Raw genomic sequence first — 15,414 nt, forward strand, 5'->3', positions numbered from 1 at the left:
CCGAGCGGGTGAAAGACGGCCTGCACCACGGAGGGAGAGGAGGAGGGCTCTTTGGGGAATGCGTCGAGCAAATGTTTAAAGCAGACAACGTCAAAAGAAAAAGGGGCTGTGGGCAGGAGTGTGTGTGTGCGTGGGGGGGGGGGGGCAGTGGAAATGTCAGGGAGAAACATTTACCAAGAAACTAACATGGACCGCCTCTAAAATATTTAGAGGGGAGAGCGCCGCTGACTGCAGAGGGGTAACTGAACACAACACACTGGTAAAACCACACACACGCACGCACGCACGCACAACGCGCGCAGTAACACCTTTGAGAGCGCCGTGTTCGCTCTGAGGCATAACCAGTAACCCGGAGACAGGTGTCGTCCGTTTGCGGGCTGAAGTCTTAAAAGGGGAGGCCATTTTAGGGTATGGGAGCGAAGGGAGCTAGCCTGGCAGGGGGAATGTATAATTAGCAGGAGGAGTGTAACTTGATAACAGAAAAGACAATACATGGGCCAAAATAAGCGGAGCACAATAACAGATGTCCTCATTTGTCACTCAGGACCACCCCCCCCCCCCCCCCCGCCCCTCCTTCCCTCCAGAGCCATCAGACAAGATTGTCACCAGGAGCACGAGTGGGGGGGGGGGGGGGGGGGGGAGGGAGGGCCAAAAATACCCTCATCAGATACACAGATAAGCCCCCCCCCCCCCCCGCTCTCTCCAGAACAGATTTGATAGGAGAAGCCTACTTCCTCAACGGTGGAGAGCTGGGCAAAGCACAGGGGGTCTCCATCGCCCTGGCCCTCTTTCTCACACACCTGGCATAACACACACACGCACGCACACACTCCACGCAGGCACACACGCACACACACACAGTAGGGGCCTGGTCCCACAGTGGGATCCCCCACCAACAGCAGTGAAGGTGAAGGCAGCCCAATGCCAAGACTATATATACACAGCAATTTGTTACCGCGGAAAAACCCATCTGTTTCTCCGTAGCGGTGTTCTCAGAGGGCGAATTACGGCCAGCGCTCGACATAAAACATCAATTTGAGCCATCAGCTATTCATAATTTCAAATCAGTATCGAGCACTGGGGCTTTGCTGGCAGGCAGTGCGACAGACGGCTATTTGCCGTCGCCCGGGTCCTAGCGACAAGGGAGCTGAGGAGAAGCACACCGAGAAAAAAAGACAACAATCCAAACCTATTTAAATGTTTAATTGACAACGGCAGTTGTCGGGCCGACAGAAATGACAGCCACCCCAAAGATCTCTCTGGTTATTGAAATTAGTCGTTGACATGAAATCATTTCGACTCCCTTTTTCCCCCCTCCTTCTTGGCGGGCTTCTGGGAGGACAGAAGCAGCGTGTGTAGCTCTCAAACACCAGCAGAGGAAAAGACTCCCTTGTAGGTGTTGGCAGTGAAAGGAGCAGAACATCGGCAGCTTGGTCAAACTGTACGCTCTGGGCGAGTGTTATTACGGTTCTAGTTTTCGGCGTGAGCAGTTCTGACCGTATTAGCAACGTGACACAATGCACTGCTTATAGGGGGCCTACATTTTGCCATGAATTTCGGTCGTAGTGGAAGTTGCGATGAAGTATTCTTCTTTGGACAGAAGGGATGTGTGAGGCAGAGGGGTTTTTGACAGCATGAAGGGGGTACGAAAGGCTCCACGTTCGCTGGTGCTTGAAAACCATTAAAGGCATAAAAAGGTCCATTGGTAATGGAAAACGTTGTGTAAATCTTTCACTAGCACCTCCAGAGATCTCCTGACACACACACACACACACACACACTCACTCACACAGTCACGCTCACACACACGCACACGTATAGGAGGGAGGTTGCTAGGTGGGGGCTTCATGCGTGTCCCTGAGCAACCGGGAGTTAGCCCGCTAAGTTGCAAAGCTCTTTCACGAAGGTTAAATTTATGCGTTTCTGAGGTCAGAAGGGGGGCTACGGTGGCAGCCAGGGCTTATTCTTGGCAGTCGAGCCCTGACCTTGTGTGTGTCTTTGGGAGGGGAAAAAGGGGAAGTGTGTGTGTGTGTGTGTGTGTGTGTATGCAGGAAAAAGTGCGCTTTGGAAGAAGTGCGTGTACAAAATAAGGGAGGGGGGGGGGGGGGGGGGAAAGTGTGGAAAAAAAGGAAAAGTGGTGTGTGTGTGTGTGTGTGTGTACACATACAACAGCGAGCTCAAAAACATTGCTCCCCTACCAAGTTTACCCGGTCCTTCTGAGGATCTGCACCTTGAGACCTGCCTAATAGGTAAGCCAGTAGAAGTGTCTGAATAACCATTTCAGCACACTCTGCACTCCCCCCCCCCCCCGCCAAACGCTCCTTATTTACCACCAAACGAAATGGTCCGAGGGGTGCTCCGAGGAAATGGAGGAGAGGGCTTCCAGAAACCTCCGAGGACTCTCCTAAATTGGGCACCAGGAGAGAGAGGGCCGAGAGAGAGAGCTCAAAAGTGAGAGGCGGGAGAGCAAGACAGGGCCGAGAGAGAGAAAGGGGCAGAGAAGGAGAGGGGTAAAATGAGAACGGCGGTAGGAGGAGGAGAGAGAGAGAGCGTAGGAGTCGGGAGCGTCTTCTGGTTAAGCAAGAGAAGCTTGAGGCGAAAATATTCAAAAGACAGAACAGAGAGAAAGAGCGAGACAGAGAGAGAGAGAGAGAGAGAGAGAGAGTACGAGAAGGAAAGAGGAGGGGGGGCTCTTCCCTAATGTCACCCCTACGAGGAGGAGGCGGGTGGTGGGGAGGGGGAGAGGGCAGGGGAGGGACTTAATAAGCAGCGAAGGGGCCTAGGCCGGGACTGGAGCCCTGGACTCCATTAGAGGGTCGCGGCGTGGAGGCCTGCGAGGGCCTGCGAGGGGCCGCGAGCGCCCAGAACAAACAGAGTAAACACATTAACGTCACTCTTCGCGTCCACGGATGGCTGCATTCACAGACAGTGACTCATCAGCGCAGTAATGAGAAACGGCGCAGCAGAGGGAGGAGGAAGAGAAGCGAGGAGGAGGAGGAGGGCCCAGGCTTGAAGTCGGCCCAGGCTGGCACACGCGCGCACACACAGGCTCCTCACACAGACACACTCCTCAGCGTGTATTGTATTCTCATAGTCTAAACACACTTCTGGATGTTTTTCGGGTTCCCCCCCCCCCCCCCCCGTCTGTGTTCATGTGGGCCACCATACACACAAGCTGGACCGAAACACACACCTCCTCGCGACGCACCGTCACATAGCTAGAGCAGACCCGACAATTGGCCGTGGAAGGCTTCAGGGAGCGTTTGCGTGTGCGGACCCATCGATGGAAACGTGCGTGCTAACGCCGGCTCAAACACATTCACACGCGCTTCTAATGCTAGGTTAGGTGTCGAGGAAAAGAACGCCGTTCCTACAGTAATACCGGGGAGAATTTCTCTAACCTACTTAGCAACCAGCATGGCCGCTGTTAAGAATAGAAAGCTAGTTTGTTATACGAGCCGACTTATAGGTTACAGCATCATATACTGAATATGACTGAGCGTGTGACATTACATTAACACAAGACACACATACACGCGCACACCTGATATTTCCCTCGAGTCGTTCCTGAAAATAAGCCTGGAATAACAGAGGCCTAAATATAAAAACAACTTTGCCAGGCTGCAACGACTAAACCTGTAGCCACATGAAGGAAAGGCTGCGGCCATTTTGTTGGCGTGCTTCACTCTCAGGCACCCCCTCCTCTCTTCTCCATTTAGGCTAAGCCCTATATCAGTCCTATATTAGGTGCAGAAAGTCCTTGGACTGAACCAAAACCAAAACGCAGGTGTATAATCATAGCAGGTCAGTGGAAAATTTCGCCAGAGTTTTCCAACAGCGAGAAACAATATTATCATTCACAATAATAGTTCATGTATTCAGCACAGAACCCAAAATTCCATTACATCCACAAGCAAACAAGGGTGGCATTGAGTCATGCATTTAGGCCAAAAAAGTATGGCACTGGTCCCCGAATGCTAACTTTATTTCCTCTCATACACATTAGTATTAGGTCTCAAACGAGAGAGAGAGACCGAGAGAGAGAGAGACCGAGAGAGAGAGAGAGAGAGACAGAGCAAAGGGAGGCAACAGATACACCCATCACACTCTCCGACCCTGAACCGGTTCCAGCCCGAGAGCTACCTTGAAGTGGTTCGCTCATGTCCTTGCTCAGTAAAACCAACCCTGCAAAACGATCCCATCAGCAGTACAATTTCTATACCCCCCCAAAAAAATTAAAATAGACTGCTAACTTGCTAAAAAAACACCTGTGCGTTGGTCCCACTTCAGATTCCAAACTTTTGACCACGTGCCCTTCGCAGGGAGTTGGAGGAAGAGGAGGGGAGGGGTGGAATAGTTCCAGTTCTCGGAAAGTCAGGTTGCTGGGAGAGTTGGCGGTGACTTTCAGTCCAACGACCGCAGATTTTTACACATTCTCTCCTCCGAGGTAGAGCACTTGTGTGACTTTTTCGGCAGACCACCCGAGGGGCCCTTTAGCCGCCTGTGTTTCATGCTAATGGGTTCTGAAGAGCCCTCCCAACAGAGACACTGCATTTAGCACAGTAATAATCGCTGCGACCTTGAACTGTGTGACGCGCGCATTTCATTTCGGGGAAACAGGAGGACGGATGTATCGCGTCTCTATACGATACGTCTTTGTTATTTTTTGTATCAAGCGCATTCGAAGACATTACTTTTTGTATTTCCCTTCTAAAAGATTGGACAGATTGGTCTTGATCTGATAGGATGACAAGATTTCTTTCAACCTGTACGATGCCTGCACATCAAATGTCAAGATACCCACTGGGCCTACTGTACACACACTGAACGCTAAAAAGTCCTCCAGTGGTAGGTGTGGGCATAGCTGTGTGTGTGTGTGTGTGCACGCAGTGTGCTGTACTGCAGCCAAGTTTATGGGAAGTGTTTAATGAGCGTGTGGGGGGGTGGCGGGGGGGGGGGGTGGAGTGGGGGTTGCAGCCTCAGCACCCAGGGTAACGTGAGAAGGGGGGCGGGGGGGTTAACGGTGCTAAGGCCAGACTCCAGTTGAACACCTAATCCACCATGCTGAGTGACTGACCTGGGGAGCTGTGGTGGGGGGGGGGGGGGGGGGGAGAGAGAGAGAGAGAGAGAGAGAGAGAGAGAGAGAGAGAGAGAGAGAGAGAGAGAGAGAGAGAGAGAGAGAGAGAGAGAGAGAATGAGGTAGGAGAAGGAAGAAAGATAGTAAAAAGACTGGGAACGGGAGGCGAGATTGAAACCAGGCAATAAGGTGAAATGACTCGAAATAGCAGGCAAGAAACAACGATAAAGAGAGAGAGGGAGAGCAGGAGAGAGAGAGGGAGCGAAACAGACGAGGGGAGAAGAGGAGAGGTCTGCCGCTGCTGTTGTTGTCAGTATGGGGAGGCGGAGGGGGGGGGGGAGAGGGGGGGGCAGTGATGAAAAGCACAGGAAAGGCAAGCGGGCTGTTGACTGGCTGTAAGAGGAGCCTGTGTAAATAGAGCCCTCGCCGGAGGAGGGCTGCGCCAGCGGTGACGCGCTGTGCGCTTGTGTGTCAGGAGTGCGCGTGTGTGTCGGAGGGGGGGGGGGGGACACGACCCTGACGAAGCCCTGACTGACAGAAGCCAGCCTCCCCTCCTTCCCGCCTTGAAACCCGATACTCGGGCAAGCCCACGGCCCCCGCCTCTCGACCACCCAGCGAGGGAGACGGCGAGCGACACCGAGGAGGAGGAGACGAAGGGGGGGAAGAAAATCGAGGATGTGACCGCAAAAGTACACGTACGCGTAAGCGCGCGCGCACGCACGCCAGACACAAGAGACACACTCGCTCGGTGGCGATACAGACACACACAGGCGCACCAGCAGACAGACTGGGAGACGTACAGGAACACAAAGCCGCCAAAACTAGTCGTAAAAAAAAAGACAAATTACAGCCCGGGATTAACATAAAATGGCACTTTGAGACAGGCAGGCTTGGTGGAACGTTTCTCACAAAGGCACACCGTTCCCTCTGGGTTTTGGAGTTCGTGCTTCAATCCTAACACCTACATATTCGGGTGCACGCATTGTGCGCCGGGTGTGAAGTTGCCTGAGTACTTTTCCCGACAATCTGCAAATAACAGCTTTAGGCCTGCGCACTCAATCAGACAGGATGAGAATGGAACAAATGAAGAATTGGAACAGCGCAGGCACGAGACAAAAACGACAGTTTCCCTGACGTGCTCCTCTACAGACGGCTACACTAACACTTCCATTAACAAAAAAATGGATCGGGATTGTTTTCACAGAATGTGCGTGTGTGCGTGCATTTGTCAGCGGCCTTATCTTGACCAGAGCGACTATGAACACTGAAATGGGGTTGGGGGGATTGATAGGGGAGCTGGTTTAAGGGAGAACCGGGTTCGGGGGGGATTAGGGGTATGGTGGGGGGGATGGGGGGGGGGGTATAGGGGTGAAGGGGGGGTTGACAGATCTGCTGTCATCAGTGCAGACACAGGAAGACGGATGGGCCCGCGAGCCCCTAGGCATGCTGGGATACAGGGGGGTGCGAGGGGAGGGGAGGGAGAGAGGGAGAAAGGGGGGGCTGAATTCCAGAGGGAGAGCTCTATTCCCCACTCCTTGTCCGTCTAATGGCCTTGTGCACAGCAATCATGCCCCCCTTTACACACACACACAGACACGGAAAGCAAGAGGAGGGGGGGGGGGGGGGGGCGGGGGTTACACAGAGCCTAGCGGGAGCATATCCAATTCCCGCTTCTCTAATCGCTTGATCTGGAGTCTATACTTGGGGCCCCCTTCCTCCTTCATTTGGATTCAGTGCTCCCTGGCCACCCTGTCCAGCACAGAGAGGCCAGCTAAGATGTACCATCTACCGCCACTCTGGGCTGCTCTAATGTTCCCTCGCTTCCACCGAGTCCTATCACGTCTGTGGGGGGGGGGGTTTCATTTACTACCCCGAGCCAGCACTGGGTCACCGGTAGCCATCCCCCCCCAAAAAACATGTGTTTTCAACGTTTGAGTGGGTGGTGCTCTTCGGTACGTAAAGCTACCGTCCACAACTGGTTCTAATAGCATGCGTGTTTGTGTGGGGGGGAAGAGAAAACACCCTTATTGTGCGACGATGGTTTCTTCCATTTGGGATTAACGGCCCCACAGTTCCTGACTCCCCGACAGGAAACGGAGGCCTACAACGACCCTCTGGCGGAGCCGAGCCTTAAATTAGCCCCCATTCTGTAGCAGGACGGCCATGTCTGGCCTGGCATCCTGTGTTTCCGAGAGGACCACGTCCTGGTTTGGGCAGCACCCAGGCTGCCGTGGCCCCCGACGATGCCCCATCCGCCGCCTCTTTATTTCCCAGAGTGCCGCTGGAAAAGCAGCTAGCTAATCACAGGGCGCCGAGTGGAAGAGGGGATGGCATGCGCTCAACTCCTGTCAGTTCCACTCTTCCATCAAGCGTAGCATTAGCTGACCAGATGGACCAAATCCTTGAGGCAGATATGCAATGTACCAGTGCATTAAACAAGTGAGCTTAAAAAAGATAGAACGAAGGGGAGAGGAGGAGGGGAGAAGGCTCGACAGGAAACGGTTGGGACCTTTTTTTTTTGTTTTTTTTTTTGACGTTGTCGTCGTATCCGCACCCCATTCCAGTGCGAGTCGGTGTGTCGCGTTTGAATTTTCGGGCCCGGTCATCCAGGCTCCATCAGGTATGGAGGCAAGCTTGGCGCATTAAGCCCCAAAATGGCCGCTCCGTGACAGGGAGAGATATTATCTATAGGGATATACCATTGCCTGACCTGAAACTGACTCCCCCCAGGCTTAAAGCTTCACACCTCCAAGGCCAAAGGGTTAGAAGCTCTTCTCGGCTAAGAGCACCCATCTTCCCCCACACTCCGGTCTATGGGAAAGGCCGTACATTCATCTGCACAACAGAATCATTCTAACCCGATTAGATCATTGCCCCGTAATCTTTCAATGTGTCGTGACATATTGGGAAGAAAGAACCGCGGAACATTTAAGGGGGAAAGGACACTGTGCTCTTGTGAGAGCATTGCTCGAGGTAATTGTAATAATTAATGATATATTAAATGTGATTCTGGGGTTGGGGGGGTTGGGCTGGGGAGCTGTGGGAGGGTCCTTCGTGGGAAAGTTCCATAGGGATTAGCTATATTATCTGGGCCATTTCCATTCCTTTTGGGGTCTTACGGGAGAGCAGGAATTCAGATTTACAGCCCCGACGTTTCAGGGGAGGGTGGAAGAGGGGCGGGGGGGGGGGGGGGGGATGGAGATGAGGCCCCCTCGGCTTCAGACAAGAGGGGAAATGATGGAGGGTGGGGGTCATGTTGGGAGGTCACTCTCTTGTGTGTGGGTGTACCTCACTGACGCCACGGCTTCGCGACGCGTCCCTCGCACACACACAAACACACACACACGGCGGCAGACTCACTGATCATACTCTAACACATATACATACTGTTCCGTTACTGTTCTGACGAACTCACTCGCCCCCATTCACTTTACCGTGGCTTGCACTATCGCTTATGTGTTACATTTTATTCATTCTTGTTTATATTGTAGTTTCTATTAGTACTTTTATCACTTGTATTATTGTTTTTGCTGATTTTATGTTTTTGCTGATTTTATGTAAAGCACCTTGAGCTGCAATTTTTGTATGAAATGTGCTATATAAATAAAGTCTTACTTACTTACCATACAGCGTGAATGTGGCGGAAAATGCTAATCGCATAGCGCTAACTTAATAATTTCATTCTTGACTGTGCTTCTTTGTGTGCGCGCGTGTGTGTCTGGGAAAGTGCGTTTGTGAGAGCGAGTGAGTGTGTGTGAGCGTGTAGCGAGTGTGTGTGTGTGTCCGCACAAGTGTGTGTGAGAGCGAGTGAGCATGTGAAGGCTCCAACACTGCAGTCCCTGTGCGGGTCTCTCTGGGTCTCGTCGTTGGGGGACGTTCCCTCACCGTATCCCCTCACCCACCCCTGCCAAGGCGCTGTGTGGGAGACAAGACAACGTCACATCGACCCCCCCCATCTCACCCCCCCCCCCCTTCCACCCACCAAATTCCACAGTCAGCCTGGATGACCGAGCACCGCCTCTGAAATCAATAGTGGAGGTTTTTGGAAGGCGGAGTGAAGGGGAGGGCAGGCGTCGACGGGGCCCGCGGTTCGCTCGCTCTCCTCCCGTTCGCCCCGGCTCGTCTGGCTGGTAAATATCCCCACGTCGTGTTAAACAGGAGGGCTATAATTAACTGTGCGAGACGCCAGTCAGCCGGGGTTGGGCGCCGTGCCAACGGATCAGCCCTAATTACTATATTCACTTTGTCAGGAACGCTCACTTTGCTGCTCCCTCTGATAGGGCCTGGCAGGCCTCTGAAATCCCCCGGCTCTGCAACAGCACATTTCTCAGGCAGGCAGACGGGGGCCGCACGGGCTCCCAGTCGCAGGGTGATGGAAGGCTGGGTGGGTGGAGGGGGTGAGCGACTGCTGAGCAGAGGGGCCCAAAATGGCTGCCGAAAGCCTTCTGAGGACCACATCAAGTGAGCACAGAAAGAAAAGGAAAAAAAACAAAGGAAAAAGAAACCAAACAAAAAAAACAGAGAATCCGACAAACACGATTTCTGCTCTTAGCGGCCAAGATTGATTTTCTTCTATTGATCGGTTATGCATATTGAGCTTTTTTGAAATACCACAAGTCTGGGTGCTTTGAACTGGATCTAGCCATCTCATGTTCGGCCTACTCTGATTTCAGATAAAGAGAAACAGCGTTCTAAAAACAGAAATGTCTGGTTGCTGCCATCCACAGAGAACCGCTCCAGTCCAGTTTTGCAGTGTCCAACTGGCTGATTTTATTGATGTTGTGGAGTAGGAGGAATAGTATTTTTTCGCACGGTCTGTAAACACCCTTTTAATATGCAAACGGCTTCTGGTCGTGATTAAATACTTGGAATTGAGTTCCTATCAAAAGGCCAACTGAGGCCGGCTAAGGTATTTACATGTGGTGAAATGCACTGACAAATATGTTTGGGAAAGAAGATCAAAAATATATATAAATAAAGTACAAAAATCGGCGGCCGCTATCAATGCTTCTAATACATGACCGAAGTGGAAATATGTGAGCTGAAGGGGGGGGGGGGGGGTGGGGGGGTGGGATGAATATGGCTTTATTTAAATAGTTTTACTGTGGAAGCGGCTCAAACAGCCATTTCAGAGCAGTTTATCAGATTAAAGCCTCTTTCACACTCCCAGCCCCGACTGTCCACGCACAGGCAAATCACACTCGGTAGCCTGTTCCAACACAGGTCCGCTGTGGCCTGGGAAGGATAAGGATCAACAGCATACGTGCGCACATTCACGGGGCGCCACTGTGGGACGCTTGATAGCGAGGAGATATAATTACAGTGCGGCGCACGTTAGCGCGCCAAACAGCTCGACGCTCGTCAAGCGCAGGGGCGTTTAGCTGGGCCTTATGACTGAGATACTGGGACAGGAGGGGTTGAGACTAAAATGACACGGTGCCCTGCGTCTAAATGTATTTTAAGCCACACGGTGATGTGAGCATATTCGTTTGGATACGGACTGGACCAATACAATATCCTGTCGGTCGAATAATACAGAGGGACCCTATTGAAAAAGGAATAGGCGTTCAAAGCCCAGTTCAGGTTCAGAAAAATAACCAGAGCTGACAGCCATTAGAAGAAACAGTCACTTGACAGAGGTCACCTACTCCTCTCAGTTCTGCCCCCTCTCTCTCTCTCTCTCCTTTGGTAACTTTCGCTCTCTGGTTGATGGAAACCAGTAGGTCAACCTGACAACAGCAATTATGAGTCCTCCCCCCAACATAAATAGGACGGATGGCTATACTCCCCATATCCGACCAAAGGGCTTCTTACGTCGCGAGGCAAATATCAAAATATCAAACCCAAATACCATCTGACAAACCGAAAAGGGTCGAGTCAAAACCCCCTTGTCACATTCAGATGAACCTCCTGCATGCAGATTTGTCTTCAACTTTAAGTCCTTCGGTCTTTATCAAAGAACCGCGTCCCTGAATTCAAGGTTATGATAGCAACACCGACCTCGATGGGGGGGTGAGGGGGGCGGGGGGTGGGCGGTAAAAATAAATAGAGAAATTCTGTGAATATTGGAGAAAATGTTACTTTCAGCACAGGAAGGACATGTCTCTTTAAGAAGTTACTGTTCGGGGCTGAACATATCGGGTGTTTATCAGACAGAGACAAATAGCAACACTGTACAGCCATGAGGTCAAGCGGTGATAGTACTGCTGGAAACCCCCACTCTGTCACTACACTACCTGTTCTGTGTTATCATTGCACATACACGGCTAAATGAAGGACCGAGAGGACTGTGGACTCATGAATTACAGAGATTAATACATCAGACGACTCCCGAATCCAACCTCAATTTCAAACCACTTAGACGTTATCAGGGACAAAGCTTTAACTGAAAACTGCTGTAATCGAAACCGTCTTCTGACTCTTTTCACACCCCCCCAAAAAAAACGGGTTTACTCGGCGGAAGTCAATTCGACCCCGGCAGAGTGTGCGATCGGAGGCGAAGTGGAGCAGAGGTGAAACGAAGGGGCCCCTCCAAGATCCTGCCGAGGAAGAGACACTCAGCACTTTAGAGAGGGGCCTGGCCTGGCGGTGGCTGCCCCCGCCTCTCCCTCTGAGAGAGATGAAACAGTACAGTGAGCTAGCAACCTCGAACCCCCTCTGAACAGAGCAGTAATTAAGGTAGCTTTCCAGCTCCGAGCGACAGAGGGGATGAAATTTCCACCCCTCCGCCGGAACCCCTTGATGTTTTGTACCTTGGGTTCTGGGCCCGATTCTGGCAACCAGATCATTTTTTTCCTCCTCCTCCTCCTCTTCTTCTTTTTTTTTTTTTTCTCTTCTCCCTCGCTCTCTCTCTCTCTCATACAGAATTCACAGAATCCCAGAGAACATGGCCTCGAAGCCAAAACCCCAGCACGATTAATTTAGTAACGGGTTATTAAGCTCAAACATAAATTGCAGCTCTGGACGGTTTAAATGGAAAAGAAGCCTGATTTATTGGTGAGCCGGAGACAAAACAGGTTTTTATTTTCCATTTATTCATCAACACTCGTTGGGGGAGTGGTTACTCGGCAGGAATTTTCGGACAAAAAAGGACGAGCAAAGGGAAAAAAAGTTTGAAAGAATAAAAGGGGGGAGGGAGGGCAGTAGTGAAGGCTAGCAGCAATCAAAACGGACCAATGGAAGAAGGCCCCGACGCAACGACCTTGGCATTCTCGCACACAGCTCTCCCTTGGAAAAGAGCGCACTTGTTTACGTCAAACTCAACACACTCAACCTCAGGTGAACGCCTGTCAGAGTCGCTTCTATATCACTCCCTGTCTCCCCATATATCGTATATTGAACTTCACAACGTTATTCGTCAAGGGATCCCTGGAGCAGTCCCACATCACACAGCCACCGGGAGGCCCGATAAAAAGAGAAACTCTGACACGACACCACACCTGAGAGAAGTGGCGTTCCGTGCGCTATGTCGCTAGTCACTTCAACAACAGTCGGCGTCGTCCCCGCGTCTCAGGCCGTAACGCGGTGTAATGCGGCGGGCTGACTCGTCACTCTTTCGACGGGCGAGACCTCCGAAGCTGCTTTTGTCCCTTTCCTTTGCAGAGCGAGTGGTTTGTGGCGTTCCCTGCATGACTACGGTGACTTCTGAGGAAGCCACTGCCCCCTGTGCCCTCGATATGTCTGCAGCAACGGCACTCTCAACCGCTCCTCGCTGGAGGAACCACCTGCCGTCTGGCCTGGCACAGAGCCACCGACCGACCCTGGAAACTGTCTGGCCCGCTCTCAAGAGCCCCAGAGAAAGACAGCGCAAAGGGTTAGGCAGGGAATTTTTTGTCTTCGCACACACTCGTCCACAGTCTCTAGGGTTCTGGGTCAAACATAACTAATGGGTTTGTATGTACCACAGGACAATAACCTTCACCAGATATATATGATTTTTTTTTTTTTTACAGAAGTAATAGCAAAAAACTAAGGTTTTAATGACCTTTTGGCATTGGCGTTATCAAATAAGCTGAATGGACAATCGAACTTCCCCCTCTCCACTCCCCCCCCCCCCCTTCCTCCTCCCTCTCTCCCCACTTCCCTGTGTCTTTGTCCTCTTGGCTCTCAATGTCAGGCCCCTCCTGACCTCTGTGTCTGCAGAGCAGTAGGGCTGTCTGTGTTTGCCAGAGCACGGCAGGTCATCAGGGCCCGGGATGAGGCATGGGCATGGGCTGTGCTGACACTGCACATACCACCGCTGCGCTGCTGCTGCTGTGTGTGCGTGCGCACGTGAGCGTGTTCTGTACGTTTCTGTGTGTGTTGGGGGGGGGGGGGGGGGGGCTAGACAGAAGGGCAGACTTGCCCTAACCAATGATAATGACAGTGACCTGGTCTAATTGGCCACAAATTGGAACTGACTCAGCTGCTTGTTCAGGAACAAGTTAAATACTGGCTTGTACCATTACTATTCGTACACTCTTGCAGTATTATTATCGCTCTCCAGCTCATCTCCTGACGCTCTCCGTCTCCACCCTTCTTTATATCCAGCCCCCCTCACCCCCACCCCTTCTGCCCCTCACCTCTTCGCTCTCTACCCGAGCTTTGTTCGAGGAGAGCAGTGCTATGGCGACGGCGGGGCCCACACAAAAGGGTCATGTGACGGCGACGGCAAGAGGAGGGCAGAGGGAGGCGGGTCGGGCGGACACAATGACCGCACCACTCCACACAGCTGGACGGTCACGCATTCCTGGTGTTTACAAGATTTCTAGGGGGGGAAACAAATCCCCCCCCCCCCCCCCAGAGGAACTGGCGGCCACTAAAACGGAGCCGTTTTTCGTTCCTGAATAGAAGGCTTATGTCATCCCCGCGACGCATGCTAGGAGCATGAGAACACTGCAACCTGTGGAAGCCAACTGGGGAGAGGGTATTATGGAGCAAGGAGGTGGGAGAGACAGAGCGCGCTCAGTGCCGTCGACTCTCAGATGTCAACAGACAGTACATTGACATACAGCGGACTGCCTGTAGTGGTCATACAAAAAGGCAACTATTCAGAACAGCCTGAAACTCCATATCCATTTACTTTGACAAGCCATGAGTTAGTTAATCTCAAACAATAGGGTATTGTTAAAAAAAATATTGTCTTTACCCGAAATAAATGTAACTTAGCGTTATTTGTAATATACTGACTATTATTGCATTTTGTTGATGATCTATGGTCATGCAGGTACACTCAAGTTGTTTGGGATTCCAAAATGGTGGCTAAGGCTAACTTGGCAGGATAGAGAGGTCAGTATGTTGGCTGCCAGAGAGAGAGAGAGAGATTAAAGTGAGACTGTAAATGTTAGATTGGCATCGATCCACTTTCTTTTGTTATTCAACGGTAACTGTGCTGTTATGCTAATGTGTTTATTGATCATTAATTCTTGCTGAATACATTATGGATGCTCTCATTTCCCACAGGCCTACTAGCTGCATAAAGCGACGCCAGCTCGACTACCACATCCAGCTTTCAGACCCCCTGACAAGATCCACCAGTAGGTAGAGTTCGGTAATGTGAAGCAATCTTCCTGGAATGGGTGCATTCAAAAGATTGAAACATCGAAGTTCACTGAAGCTCGATCTCTTCTTTTTTTTATCATGAATTTCTTAATCTGTCTTCCCTGGTAACCCATTTAGATCCACCCTGAAGTTTTCTGTAAATAAAGAACTGCTCACTCCTTCAAACCCGGCCCACACGCATGGCTAGTTTTCCCTAACTCAGGACATGACTTCACAGAAAAGCAGCCAGGCCGGTCGAAACTGGTCGGAGCAGCCTTGGCCAGCCATGCGACAAGAATATTCCCTAAAAGGAGGGTTGTCGTCGTGTAATAGTTCAGTGTGTGTGCGCGCGTGGCGGGAGGTGAGGGGGTGGAACTGTCGTCTTCGGAGGATCACTGGAGAGTCGTAGAGATGTCAAACATGGCTACCATGCCGTACATGTTTAAAGGGCTTCTCGCTGAAGTGATTTCATGAACAGTGCCAGCAGGGGGCCTGTAGCCGGGTGGGACGGTACCCAGCGATGAGGAACAAATCAGGAGCTCAACCAATGAAAAGCATGAAACAGTCCAATATGTAAATAAACACAAGCCCGTGATGACATACTGTACACCAACTGCAGTAGGGACCGGTTAAGAGGGGAGGTTGGGAACAATAGGAGGACATTGTCTCCTCCGCTTGACTGGGCACCATTTCCCCCTACATTGCATTTCCCCCTCCCCTTCCTACACCCACACACACACACACACCCTCCTTACATCAGAATGGGTAACATCCCTTTCTGATGACAATAGAGCCATTGATGATGGGGTGCGCGCACG

At 51.5% G+C, this 15,414-nt stretch overlaps 1 protein-coding gene across 1 annotated transcript in view; it reads right to left on the bottom strand.

The window, feature by feature from the left end:
• The window catches only part of cux1a (cut-like homeobox 1a), a 127,245-nt gene that overhangs the window by 78,591 nt on the left and 33,240 nt on the right, over positions 1–15,414 (bottom strand). The gene's annotated exons all lie outside the window — the stretch shown is intronic.

This window comes from Hypomesus nipponensis, chromosome 5, assembly GCF_054491055.1.
Source record: "Hypomesus nipponensis isolate SF chromosome 5, ASM5449105v1, whole genome shotgun sequence".
NCBI classification, from domain to species: Eukaryota; Metazoa; Chordata; class Actinopteri; order Osmeriformes; family Osmeridae; genus Hypomesus; species Hypomesus nipponensis.